Source organism: Pelophylax lessonae (genome assembly GCF_965119305.1).
Source record: "Pelophylax lessonae genome assembly, chromosome: 3".
Lineage (NCBI taxonomy): Eukaryota > Metazoa > Chordata > Amphibia > Anura > Ranidae > Pelophylax > Pelophylax lessonae.
This window is the reverse complement of record NC_138770.1, coordinates 188,728,770-188,744,237: the sequence shown is the minus strand read 5'-3', so window position 1 is coordinate 188,744,237 and position 15,468 is coordinate 188,728,770.

The window sequence follows — 15,468 nt, the reverse complement described above, 5'->3', positions numbered from 1 at the left end:
ACATTTGTGACCGGCTGTGATTGGCCACAGCCGGTCACGTGGTAAAGAGCCAATGTCATTGGCTCTTTACCTTGATCAGGCATGGGCTTTGTCCGAGGGACGAGCCTTGTCCCCGATTGGCGTGCTGCCCGCCCCTGGGGGCACGCATTGCGGTGAGAACGAGTGGCTAGCACTGGAGCCTCTCATTTGATCGGCTGTGATTGGACAGCTCACAATAAGGAAGCAATCATCATAGCAGATACAGGTGGCATTATAGAGGCAGTGATTCCAACCATGTTGCAGCATCTTTGGGGTTAGTGAAAAATCTCATGGTCTCACCGTCGACCACACGCAATTTAGCTGGAAACATGATGCTGTATTTAATACCTTTGACCAGCATGGCAACTTTAATGGAATCAAAGAACGGCGTAACCTCTGGGTTTCCATGGTGTAATCCAGGAACTACAGTAGTTTGACATTGTGAAAGTGCAGCTCCTCCCCCACTCGGGCAGCTCTAAGTAATTCATCACGGTCCCAAAAATTAAATTAACGAAGGATGGATGTATGAGGTGGGGCTCCTTCCAGATCGGACATAGGTGGCACCCGATGAGCCCATTCCACCTTAAAGTTCGGGGAAAGCTATGCCATGGATAAAAGGGATTGTAGCAGGTCTTCTGTACAAACAATCGGATTCCTAGTTTCCACCCCTTCTGGAAGTCCCACGATACAAAGATTATTCTCATTCTCAGCATCTTCTGCCCTGCATTCAAGGCTCTGACCTTAGTTTGCAGGATGCAGTTCGAGGCAGAATGCTTACTGTATTCTCCACGAGGCCAACACGCTGTTTGGCAGTAGGGAGTCTGGTACGGATTTTGTCCTGATCCTGCTGAATCAGGCCCACATCCAGTTGAACTGCCTCTATTTTGGAGGTCAATGCAGTCTGGCAGATGCTAATAGCTGCCATTACCTAAGGGATGCCAGAAGGTGCAGGATAAGCAGTATCCTCATGGTCTGTCTGCTACGCCATATTGCAGAAGCGCGCCAGTAGTCCTGTTGCACAGGGAATCAGGCTGGCCTCAGCCGGCAGGCATGGGGGGAATTTCTTTTTCTTACCCCTTTTCTGACGCCCAGGGAGTTTGGTAGGCATCCAGAGCCCACAGGCAGACCCTAAGGTACAATCTCATCAGCGAACCTGTTTTAAGATTTATATATAGATATATACAAACACACACACACACACACACAGTATCTCATAAAAGTGAGTACACCCCTCACATTTTTGTAAATATTTTATTACAGTATATCACAAAAGTGAGTACACCCCCTCACATTTTTGTAAATATTTTATTATATCTTTTCATGTGACAATACTTAAGAAATTACACTTTGCTACAATGTAAAGTAGTGAGTGTACAGCTTGTATAACAGTGTAAAATTGCTGTCCCCTCAAAATAACTCACTCAGCCATTAATATCTAAATCGCTGGCAACAAAATGTGAAAATTGTCCAAATTGGGACCAAAGCGTCAATATTCTGTTTGGCCACCATTACTTTCCAGCACTGCCTTAACCCTCTTGGGCATGGAGTTCACCAGAGGCTCACAGGTTGCCACTGGAGTCCTCTTCCACTCCTCCATGACGACATCACGGAGCTAGTGGATGTTAGAGACCTTGCGCTTCTCCATCTTCTGTTTAAGGATGCCCCACAAATGCTCAATAGGGTTTAGGCCTGGAGACATGCTTGGCCAGTGCATCACCTTTACCCTCAGCTTCTTTAGCAAGACAGTGATCAGATTATCTTGAAGGTGTTTTTTGGGTCGTTATCATGTTGGAATACTGGCTTGCGGCCCAGTATCTGAAGAGAGGGGATCATGCTCTGCTTCAGTGTCACAGTATATGTTGGCATTTATGATTCCCTCAATGAACTGTAGCTCCTCAGTGGCGGCAGCACTCATGCAGCCCCAGACCATGACACTCCTACCACCATGCTTAACTGTAGGCAAGACACACTTGTTTTTGTACTCCTCACCTGGTTTCCGCCATACACGCTTGATATTATCTGAACCAAATACGTTTATCTTGGTCTCATCAGAGCACAGGACATTGTTCCAGTAATCCATGTCCTTAGTCTGCTTGTCTTCAGCAAACTGTTTGCAGGCTTTCTTGTGCATCAGCTTTAGAAGAGGCTTACTTCTGGGACAACAGCCATGCAGACCAATTTGATGCAGTGTGCGGCGCACTGACAGGCTGACCCTCCCACCCCTTCAACCTCTGCAGCAATACTGGAAGCACTCATATGTCTATTTCCCAAAGACAACCTCTGGATATTACGCTGAGCACGTGCACTCAACTTCTTTGGTCGACCATGGCGAGACCTGTTCTGAGTGGAATCTGTCCTGTTAAACTGCTGTATGGTCTTGGCCACCGTGCTGAAGCTCAGTTTCAGGGTCTTGGCAATCTTCTTATAGCCCTGGCCATCTTTATGTAGAGCAAAAATTCTTTTTTTCAGATCCTTAGAGAGTTCTTTGCCAAGAGGTGCCATGTTGAACTTCCAGTGACCAGTATGAGAGAGTGAGAGCGATCACACCATATTTAACACATCTGCTCCCCTTTCACATCTGAGACCTTGTAACACTAATGAGTCACATGATACCAGGGGGGGACATCCTAAAACGAAAGATGGAGGAGCGCAAGGTCTCTAACATCCACCTGCTCCATGATGTCGTCATGGAGGAGTGGAAGAGGACTCCAGTGGCAACCTGTGAAGCTCTGGTGAACTCCATGCCCAAACAAGTTAAGGCAGCACTGGAAAATAATGGTGGCCACACAAAATATTTATACTTTGGGCCCAATTTCGACATTTTACTTAGGGCTGTATTCACTTTTGTTGCCAGCGGTTTAGACAACAATGGCTGTGTGTTGTTATTTTGGGGGGACAGCAAATTTACACTGTTATACAAGCTGTACGTTCACTACTTTACATTGTAGCAAAGTGTCATTTCGTCAGTGTTGTCACATGAAAATGTATAATAATATATTTACAAAAATGTGGGGGGTGTACTCACTTTTGTGAGATACTGTATATACTGCACACAGGGCCCTCTTCAGAAAGTCTAAAAAATCCTCGGTTTCTATTACCGAGTTTTTCCGTTTTGTTAGATCAATCAACAGGGCTGCCAGAGTCGCAAAGTTTGGGATAAATCTCCTATAATAACCTGTTATGCTAACGAAAAGCTCTGTGCCTGTTATATTTGGTCAAAAATGTAATTAACTCACCCCTAATGTGATGGCTGCAACTACTTCTCTTTGGTGAGGTGTGTGATGTTAGCTGGTATTGATGATGTTGCTACTCGCAACTGGTTTTCCAGGTTTGCGTCGGTCAGTCTGGAGCGCAGTCGACTTTGTGGTTGTAAGCTTTGAAAAGAACTGCTGGCGGGTAATGCTGGTGGGTATAGCTGGCTGATACTGCTGGTGGGTACAGCTGGCTGGTACTGCTGTGGGTACTGCTGGCTCAGGCTGATACTGCTGGCTTGTACTGTGCTGTGGGTACTGCTGGCTGGTACTGCTGGCTCAGGCTGGTACTGCTGTGGGTATTGCTGATTTAGGCTTGTACTGTGCTGTAGGTACTGCCTTGGGTACTGCTGGCTAAGGCTGGTACTGCTGGCTGGTACTGTGCTGTGGGTACTGCTGGCTGGTACTGCTGGCTAGTACTGCTGGCTGGTACTGCTGGCTGGTACTGCTGGCTCAGGCTGGTACTGCTGGCTGGTATTGCTGTGGGTACTGCTGGCTGGTGCTGTGCTGTAGGTACTGTTGGCTGGTACTGTTGTGGGTACTGCTGGTACTGCTGTGGGTACTGCTGGCTCTGGCTGGTACTGCTGTGGGTACTGCTGGCTCTGGCTTATACTGCTGTGAGTACTGCTGGCTCTGGCTGGTACTGCTGTGAGTACTGCTGGCTCTGGCTGGTACTGCTGGCTCTGGCTGGTACTGCTGGTTCTGGCTGGTACTGCTGTGTGTGCTGCTGGCGGTAAATGCTGGCTAGCAGCGGCACCGCACTGGAGGAAGAGGCGATGTTTCCTGCATTGGTCACAGGCGGAGTGCATTTGATATCACTCCACCTGTGACTCACTCAGACTGTGAGAACAGAGCCGGAACTATACAGGAAGCATCGGCTCCGTTCTGACAGATCAGCTGAGAGACACAGACTCAGCTGCACAGGGGGCCTGACCAAATGACTTCGAGGGCCGCATACAGCCCCCGGGACGTAGGTTCCCCACCCCTGCTCTAAACTAATGGCATGGGATTAACTATATAACCTGCCATTAAAGAGACCATCTAATACCGCCAGCAAATTGGGCAAATGAGATGCCCAGTCAGTGCTATGTATCACAATATCCTGCAGATATGAGACTGCATACTGAGTTTGAGTTCTGTCCATGGCCCTCTGAAATGCTGCAGGGGCATTTTTAACCCAAAAGGCATCTTTTTATATGGAAACAATACCTCACGGTTACAAAGGACAGTCTTTTCCTTGGCACTTTCAGTCAAGGAGATTTGCCAACATCCTTTTGTCAAGTCCAATGTTGTCATGTAACATTGGCTTCCCAAGTCTGTCTAAGAACTCTTCCACCCACAGCATGGGATGTGTCACATTTTGCCTAATAAATACATTTCAAAGTTTCCTAAAGTCGTTATAAAACCTGCAACTACTGGCCAGTTTGGGGACTAAGACAAAGGAACTAGACCAGTCACTATTGGACTCTTCAATAATTTTGAGCTCAAGCATTCTCTTAACTTCATCACTGATGCCTTTTCTTCTTGATTCTTGATAACAACTTCAGGTTCAATGATAATGTTATGTTCATAGGTGTGCACCCCAAAGCTCAAACACACGTGTGTGTGTGTGTGTGTGTGTGTGTGTGTGTGTATATATACAGTATATATATATATATATATATACACACACACCGTATATATATTAGGGATTGACCGATTATCGGTTTGGCCGATAATCAGCGGTCGATATTCACTTTTTTGCAAGTATCGGTATCGGCCACAAACTCACAAACTTGGCCATTATGACCGATATTTCTGCCTCTGGTGGGGAAGGGGTGGGGTGGGGATTAGAGCGCCGCCTGATAACACAAAAAGCAGGGTTCTTCTGCATACCTGGCGCGGGAGCGAGCGCTGCCATACGAAGTCCCGCCTCCTGGATCGGCTCCTACCTATGATAGACAGCATACTGGTGACGTCTATCATAGGAGCCGGTCCAGGAGGCGGGACTTCCTACGACAGCGCCTGCGCCGGGTAAGCAGAAGAACGCTGCTTTTTGTGTTATCAGGTGGCGCTCTAATCCCCATGCACTAGTCACTCTGCATTAGATGGGGGAACTGGTCACTCTGCATTGATTGGGGCACTGGTCACTCTGCATTGATTGGGGCACTGGTCACTCTGCATTGATTGGGGCACTGGTCACTCTGCATTGATGGGGGCACTGGTCACTCTGCATTGATGGGGGCACTGGTCACTCTGCATTGATGGGGCACTGGTCACTCTGCATTGATGGGGGCACTGGTCACTCTGCATTGGGTGTGTGATTGAATGTGCAGAATATCGGCCCATATCGGCCGATACCAATACGTTCTGACCAATATATCAGTATCGGTATCGGCCCTGAAAAAAAAAAACATATTGGTCTATCCCTAATATATATATATAAATATATATATATATATATATGCACATACACACACACAAACACATATTTATAGACACACACTCTTATACATGAATGTAAAAATATATTAATCACTTCCGGACTGCCTGCCGCAGTTTTACGTCGCTACTTTGACGTTAGTATCGGGGTTATGGCAGCAGATAGTTGCCATAACCCGGGCACTTTCTTACAGGGCGGGTGGTCCTCTTTCACATAAAAGTAGTCCCAGTGGCGGATTCGCCGCAGGATCACTTTTATGGGCAGCGGGAGCGGTGCCCCTCCTTCACGGTCTGTTGTAGTCCTATGCAAGATGTAGCGTGAGGGCAAATGGCTCCCACTCTACTCTATGGCCTTGGAGGAATGGAGCGATGTCATATGTCTCTTTCACCCAACAGCCTTAAAGGGCCCATTTTTTTTTTCATGCTGGAAAAAAATAAGATTTTTTTTTTTTTTTTGCTTTTAAGTGTAGATGTGAGATCTGAGGTTTTTTTGATCCCAGATCTCATATTAAAGAGGACCTGTCCTGCTTATTTCAGTTACAAGGGATGTTTACATTCCTTACAATAGTTAGAGAAAGTCAGTGAGGTACCTCCCTAAATGTGCCACATCCCTAATAGATAAACCATGAACAAAATTCTCCTTGGGGTGGGACTTGTGAATAAAAATACATTTTATTTAAATTAGCTAAAAAAGACCAATGCTATATGGACACGGTTGTACATGGAATGCATATACATATTACACCAATGTTAATAGACAAATAGGCGAAAAAGGATTGACATCCTCTACCCAACGCATTTCGGGGCTTTCACAGCTCCTTCAGGTTTGAAGATGAAAAATATATTCAAACCTCAAGAGAGACAGGCCACATTATATGCTCACTGATACTAGAACCTGTCTGTCAGGCCTCAGTAGCCAATAATCACACTGGTCAGGCTAAGTATTGCTTACTGAACAGACAAGGACTCACTGCTCAAGGTGGTGTAATTGCCTGATGACTCACACAGGTGCATGCCCCGGCTCGCCTCCGTGAAAACTTGATAAAAGAAAAGGAATTGGCAGCACTCCAGGTTGAGTCAAAATCCAGATTTATTGACTGGACATCCAAATTATGACAATCGTGACAAGGTAGATGCGTTTCACACACTGACTGTGTGCTTAATCATTACTGATTAAGCACACAGTCAGTGTGTGAAACGTATCTACCTTGTCACGATTGTCATAATTTGGATGTCCAGTCAATAAATCTGGATTTTGACTCAACCTGGAGTGCTGCCAATTCCTTTTCTTTTATTAAGTATTGCTTACTAACCATACCTACCTCACAGCCTTGTATATACATTGGGTGCTAATCATATCCTTAGGCGAAGTGGCAGCTCTCCTGAGATCTTGTTTTTAAATGCTGACTTGGAAATGCTGTATACTCCAATTGAATTCATAAGGTTGATGCCTGAAGAAGGAGCTGCGAAAGCCCCAAAACGCATCGGGTGGAGGACGTCAATCCTTTTTCATCTATTAATATTGGTGTAATATTGTAATATCTATATGCATACCATTTACAACCATGTCCATATAGCATTGGTGTTTTTATGCTAATTTAAATAAAATTGATTTTTATTCACATTATTTATATTATTATTATTTATAGTGCCTTCAAAGTCCCACCCCAAGGGGAATTTTGTTCATGGTTTGTACATTCCTTGTACAGGCGGTCCCCGGGTTACAAATATCCGACTTACAAACGGCTCCTACTTACAAACGGAGGGAGACAACAGGAAGTGAGAGGAAATCTCCCCCTAGGAAGGGAAATTCACTCCTGTAAGAGTTCTCATCGGAAAAAGGTGTCTCCACTGAAGCTTTATCATCAATCCTTATTTCCACAAAAACCCCAAATTTTCAAAATCCAATTGTCACAGGGACAGAAAGTGAGGTGACATCTTCTGAACAGGGGCACAGACTGCAAAACAAACATTAGAGGGGTGGTAACCCTTCCCTATGCAATCCAAAAGCTTAAAAAATATTTTTTGGCTGGAGCTACACTTAAAAAATGTACCTGTTCCGACTTGCATACAAATTCAACTTAAGAACAAACCTACAGTCCCTATCCTGTTTGTAACCCGGGGACCACCTGTAATAGGAATAAAAGTGATCAAAAGAAAATGTGTTAAGGGACAGTGTAAAAATAAAAGGTAAAATAAATAGGAAAAAAAAATTAAAAATTGAATGCGCCCCGTCCCTCTGAGCTTGCAGGCAGAAGCGAACACATACGCAAGTCGCACCCACATATGTAAACGGTGTTCAATCCACACATGTGAGGTATCGCTGCGATCGTTAGAGCGAGAGCATAAATTCTAGTCCAGGACCTCTTCTGTAACTCTAAACTGGTAACCTGTAGACATTTTTAAAGGGTCGCCTGTCATCATTCCATAATTTTGAAGCATGACATGTTGGGTATCTATTTACTCGTGTTTTGATCTGAGTCTCACGCAGACTGGGGGAATTTTAGTGTACACTTCCTAGATGCTGCATATACCAGTACTGAAAGCCATACAGTGTAAAGTTATACTTAAGAGGGGGGGGGGGGGGTATCGCGCTTCAAGGAAGTATGGTACCAGATCTCGTGAACTGTTGGTGAACACAAACCAAACAAGTGTTCAATTCCTATGATGAAGCTCAGACACATCTAAATGTTGACTCCAAATAAATATGTGCACTACTAAAATATTAAATATATATAAAATGTGTAATAACCAATCTTAGTATGTGTTCAAAGTTACCTTTCAAATAAATAGCATATAAAGTGCACCAGTGTCTATAAAGTTAATATAAAAAATAGTCTTACAACTAAATAATTTAAGAAAAAACAAGAAATTCATACAGGTGACAAATAAAGTGCTCAGTGCTTAAATATACAGGTGGGTGTATTTTCTTCCAATCTTCATATACAGTCTTTATAAGGTGCTTAAAGTGTCCAAAATAGGAAAAACAAGATGGTGGATTTCTTCTACAAGGTGTTCACCCTCCACCTAACACCGTGTGAAACTGTGGGGTGCTTCTTCTCACTAGTTCCCCTCAGGGTGTGCTACTTGCTCAACTCAATGTATATAGTAATGCACCTTTTGGTATACATAAACTGATCCTCTCCTCTCCTTCCTTATGCTTCAATCAGGGATGGTGCTCCGTCTGTATTACATGGATCGGGGTACAGCGTTCTCCAGGTAACCAGCGAATCATCCAAGCTGGTATCTGGCTATGCTCCTACTCCCTAGGCATACGTGTAATCGAACGATCCAATCATACGCAAATCCGGAAACCATCTTTTAGCAAAGATTTTACCTAAACGTCCGACCGTCATCTATGACCAACTGGGGACCTGTGCAGGCTGGAAGAGATAATACTAATATTCTTCCAGCCTGCACAGGTCCCCAGTTGGTTTTGGGGACCAACTCCAGTTGGTCCCCAGTCAGCGATTTTTAGGATTGCGACATTGCAGCGGACAGATCGAGCACCTAACTGACACCTAACCAGTGACAATATTAAAGTAATCAGTGCTAAACATATTCACTGTTACTGTACTAATGACATTGGCAGGGAAGGTGTTAACACCAGGGGCGATCTAAGGGTTAAATGTGTACCTAGGGGATGATTCTAACTGTGTGGGGGATGGACTCAGTAAATGAACACAGAGATCCTTATTCCTAAATAGCAGGAACACAAGATCATTGTGTTCATATCTGACAGAACAGTGGTCTGCCTTGTTTACATCGGCAGACTGCCAATCTGTCTCTCTGGGGAGCAATTGCGGTTGGCCGGCAGACATTGTGTGTGCTCCTGCTCTGGCCAATCAGCACGCCTGTGCCTCCCCCTGGCTATTGCACAGGTGCAGGTACAGGTGCATCAATTTGTGCAATAGAGCTGACTTGCTGCAGTATGTGTACTGCTGGTGGTCGGCAAGTTGTTAAGGAGATTCTCCTTCTCTATTTGTCCTGTTTACCATTATCATTGAAAGTGGAAGAAAAAGAACATTTTGGGTTATCCCCAGAAAAGTAATAAAGGGGAAATGCTCCAAAGGGGACACTAGTTCTGGTGACCTGGGGGTCCCCAAGGAATTCCCTCATGTCCTGTTTGGCTATGGGACAGGAAGTGAAGGGAAATCTCCACAATGGGACACAGATGACGTAAAAAAAAAATCTGATAGGGGTTAAATCCCTCTTTTAGGGTCCCTTCACACGGGCATTCCGCCCGGTGGATTCCGTTTTGCGAATCGATCCCCGCTGAGAAGGCAGATGACAGGTCCGTCTCCGCTCACTGTGCAGAGATGGAGCTGTCAGAGCCCTGCTCTCCTCTATGGGAGATCGGATGAAAACGGACCGCCTGTCAGTTTTCATCCGATCTTATCCGATCCTCCAGACGGATGGAAAATAGGGTTTCCATTCGTCTGGATTTCACGGACAGGATTGGATCGGATAGCAGCGGGTGTAAGCGAACATGTCACCTCTGACATCCGCTGCCCCATAGAGGTGCATTGAGCATCCGATCAGGTCCACCTGAAAAACTGACAGGCAGACCTGATCTGAAAGCCTGTGTGAAAGGGGCCTTACTCTATCCAAAATGAAAAGAAACGTTTTGCCTATAGTTCTACATTAATGTGAATCCTGTGTCATTTTCTCCTACATTTTCACAGTGGCGGGACATTGCTCTGACACAGTATACGTGAGTGTTCGTATGTATGCGTGTGCATATGTATGTTTATATGTGTGTATTTTTTTATAACCTTACTGTGCTTTAAAATTTTACACAAATTTATCCCTGACCTGTCTGGTGTGTTCCATTGCCTTCATGATGCTGTTTGTTCACTAAGGTTCTCTAACAAACCTCTGAGGGCTTCACAGAACAGCTGTATTTATACTGAGATTAAATTACACACAGGTGCACTATACTAATTAGGTGACTTCTGAAGGCAATGGGTTCCACTAGATTTTAGTTAGGGGTGTCAGAGTAAAGGGGGCTAAAAACAAATGCACATCACACTTTTTTCAGATATTTATTTGTAAAAAAATTTTGAAAACCATTTATCATTTTCTTTGACTTCACATTTATGTGCCACTTTTTGTTGGTCTGTCAGATAAAATCCCAATAAGATACATTTACGTTTTTGGTTGCAACATTACAAAATGTGGAAAATTTCAAGGGGTATGAATACTTTTTCAAGGCACTGTATGTATTTCCGTATGCTACTGTTAGGCCTTATTCATACTTAAGTGTACACTCGTGCGTGTGCCATGTTTGCCCACATAGGGATGCACAGGCAGTGTTCGTATAGGAATCCTTACCCACAAGGATACCAGTTTGGGAGCAGCAACTGTGTTTGTGCATCCGCTTCTTCCCAATTGATATGAAAGGGATTGCCTGTATGAGGTATCACAGAATACCTGTGCATTCCCATCACGGCAGGGTGGGCATACATGGCTCTTGCACGGATGTATGTTTATTATGCCCATGTAAAGGATGCCTTACTCCTGACTTCTATACTCTGTATGATCAGAACTGCTTTTCTAAGCTAGCAGGACTGCTTTTTTGGACTGTTGTGCCTGAAGACTGAAATTATTTTTAAGGGGTGCCATGACTGAAAAAAGGTTGACAAACATTGCACTGCAGGAGCCCTGTCTAGTTAAAAAAAAAAAATATGGTAATCGATGGCCTAGAATGCTATGTTAAATGATTTTAAAAGGGCAACTCCACTTTCATGGGGAAAAAAAAGGGAATTTTTGTAAAATCTTACCTGTAAAATTCCTTTCTCTGAGTCCTCCGACAGTCGCCGCCTCTTCATATTCGTCACATATGGGGGTATTAGACTTTGCTCCGAAGGAGTAGCTAGGCAACAGAATATGTTAACAATAAAGCTTTAACATATCCCACCCTCAAGGGGTGGTCCCCTCAGTCAATACCCTCCTACTTCCTGCAACCATATCTCAGTTTTAGTGGAATAGCAGTAGAGTATACATTCAAACCCCAAAAGAGGGGCGGGGGCGGCGACTGTCGGAGGACTCAGAGAAAGGAATTTTACAGGTAAGATTTTACAAAAATTCCGTTTTCTCTTACGTCCTCCGACAGTCGCCGCCTCTTCATATTCGTCACATATGGGGACGTCCCAAAGCAGTGCAAACATGAGGGGTGGGAAACGCATCCGCGCCGAAAGGCAACGCAGTCTCCACATCAAAGAAAGGAACCTTACCAAAGGAAGGAAACCAGCTGGGCAACAGCAAAAATAAGTGCTCAACAGGAGCAACAACCCAGGAAAAGACAAAAAAACCAGGGGATACAAAAAAACTATCCCAACAGCCAGGAGTCCCCAACAAGGGACCCTATGGAACAGCCGCACTAAGAACCTTGCGGCCAAAGGAAGCATCCGCCGATGCCTGAACATCTACTTTGTAGAATTTTGTGAAAGTGTGTACGGTCGACCAAGTCGCCGCCTTACACACCTGGGCTACAGAAGCCCCATGACGGCAGGCCCAAGACGTACTCAGTGATCTAGTAGAGTGCGCCTTCACAGGCACAGGGGGAACCTTCCCCTGCAAGGCATAGGCCTGTTCAATGGTCTGCCTGATCCATTTGGCAATGGTAGAGGCGGAAGCCGCCATGCCCTTCCGAGGACCCTCTGGAAGAACAAACAAGGAGTCAGTCTTACGAAAAGACTCAGTCGATTTAAGGTAAACCCTTATCGCCCGAACAACATCCAGAGAGTGCAATCTCACCTCCTTCGGATGTTTAGGCTTCGTGCACAACGAAGGCAAAACAATATCCTCGTTAAGATGGAATTCCGAAACTCGTTTCGGTAGAAAAGAAGGATTAGGTCGCAAGACCACCTTATCCAAATGAACAACCAGGTACGGAGACTTGCAGGACAAAGCCGCCAGTTCCGACACTCTGCGAGCCGAAGTGATCGCCACCAAAAAGGCGACCTTTTTGGACAACATAGACAACGAGATCTCCCTGATCTGTTCAAAAGGAGCACGTTGTAACACAGATAGAACTAGATTCAAGTCCCAAGGGGGCAAAGGATCCCTCCTAGGAGGAACCAGATGCCGCACACCCTGAATAAAAGTGCCAACCAAGGAGTTGGAAGCCACGGGACGTTGAAACAGAACGGCCAGCGCCGACACCTGACCCTTAATCGTAGCCAGCGCCAAACGCTGATCGACACCCGTCTGAAGGAAAGACAGCACACGGGAAACCGAGTACGTGCGGGGTGAAAACCCCCTGGACTCACACCAGGCAAAATAGGCCTTCCAAGTACGGTAATAAACCTTCCCCGAGGAAGACTTCCTCGCGTTGATCAAAGTATGAACGACCTCTGGAGAGAGACCCTTCTCCTTCAGGACCTCGGTCTCAACAGCCAGGCCGTCAAAGCCAGCGACTGTAAAGCAGGATGGTAAATCGGTCCTTGAGACAGTAGATCGTCTCGAAGAGGCAGACGCCAAGGAGCGTCGACCGCCAGATTCACGAGGTCTGCGTACCAGGACCGGCGAGGCCAGTCCGGTGCCACAAGAATCACCGTGCTGCGTTCCGAGTGCAACCTGCGAAGGAACCTGGACAGCAACTGAATCGGTGGAAACGCGTACATCAGCCTGTACTGATGCCACGGGGCCACTAACGCGTCCGACGCGTCTGCCCGAGGGTCGCGCGTCCTTGCCACGAACCTCTTCACCTTGTAGTTGAGGCGAGACGCGAACAGGTCCACATCTGGAAGACCCCACTTCGCGCACAACATCTGGAAGACAGCCGGGTGGAGAGACCATTCCCCCTGATCCAGGGTCTGGCGACTCAGATAGTCCGCCTGCCAGTTCTCCACTCCCGGAATGTGAACCGCCGTTATCGCCGGGACATGAGTCTCGGCCCAAGACAGAATGTCGGCCACTTCTCGAGCCGCTCGGGCACTCCTGGTGCCCCCTTGGTGGTTGATGTAGGCCACCGCCGTGGCATTGTCCGTCTGCACCCGAACCGGGCAGCCCTGCAGCCGGTCCGTCCAGCGATGAAGACAGAGCCTTATCGCACGCAATTCCAGAATGTTGATTGGAAGGGAAGACTCCCCCTCCGACCAGGTCCCCTGGGCGGACAGAACGCCCAGAACACCACCCCAGCCCGACAGGCTGGCATCCGTGGTGATTATCGTCCACGAGATCGGACGAAACGACTTGCCCCCGGACACCAACGGGGACTGGAGCCACCACAGAAGGTTTTCCCTGGTGCGATGACTCAACGAGATCTGAAGATCCAGAGATTGAGGTCGCCCGTCCCACCTGGACAGGATCTCCGCTTGGAGACCCCGCGTGTGAAACTGCGCGAAAGGAATCGCCTCGAAGGCCGAGACCATCAATCCCAGACATCTCATACCCGTCCGCAGAGACGAGTGTGGAACGTCCCTGAGGGACCTGACTTCCTCCTGAAGAGTCCTGAGTTTGTCTTCCGGCAGGAAGACCTTCGCCTGCACCGAGTCCAGTATCATTCCCAGATAGGGGAGACGAACCGACGGACTCAGTGTCGACTTTGGAACATTTATCGTCCAACCGAACTCCTGCAGAGTTTGCATTGTGACAGACAGGTCCTTCTCCAGACCCTGTCTGGTCGCAGACCGAACCAGAATGTCGTCCAGATACCCCAGGACAGAAATGCCCTGGGCTCTCAATAATGCCAGAACCGGTGCAAGCACCTTGGTGAAGACCCGCGGAGCCGAGGCGAGCCCAAAGGGCAACGCCACAAACTGGTAGTGATCCTCCGCAATGGCAAATCGAAGGTACTTCTGATGACCCTCGAATATGGGGATGTGAAGGTACGCATCCTTCAAATCGATGGAGGCCATGAATTCCCCCGGAACCAGGGCAGCCACCACCGAGCGCAGGGATTCCATGCGGAACTTGCGAACTCGCACAGAGCGGTTCAGAGCTTTCAAGTCCAGAATCGGACGAACCTTGCCCTCCTTCCTGGGCACGGTGAACAGATTGGAATAAAACCCCCGAAATCTGTCCCGATGAGGCACCGGAACCACCACTCCCTGAGCCCTCAGGTCCCGCACCGCCAGGTGCAGATCCCGCAGGCGCTCTGGAGACAGTTGAAGATTTGAGGGAAAAAATCTGCTCTCCGGCCGAGAGAGAAACTCGATCTTGTAACCAGATCGAACGATTTCCAGAACCCATCTGTCCCTCACACGGGCCAACCAGGGCTGAAGAAAACCGAGCAAGCGTCCCCCCACCCCAAAACTGGGTGAGGGCGCCCCTTCAGGCCGAACTGTTATGGGCCGCAGGTCCGGATTGACCGGACTTCTGTTTCCCAGACCAGGGCTTCTTCTGAGAGCCTTGGCCCTTGAACGGTTTGCCCTTGTAGTGCGGCCGAAAGGCACGAAAGGACCCCTGAGGGGGCCGAAAATGAGCATGCTTCTTCCCAGAAGCCCCCTTAGCCTTGGGGAAATGGGGCAAGAGAGTGCTCTTACCCCCGGTAATCCCCTTAATCAACACATCCAGGGACTCCCCAAAAAGGCGAGACCCATCATAAGGCAGATTGGCTAAGGTTTTACGTGAAGATTGGTCCACCGACCAACATTTCAACCAAACCAGGCGGCGAGACAACACCGCCACGCTGTGCACACGCGCGGCCAACGGAATCAGGTCCAGGTCCGCATCACACAGATACATGACACCCTGGTGGATCTGATCCACCATATCCAGGGTCACCGCCGAGGCCGAATCGGCCACTAGGACGCGCCTAAGCATCTGCGTC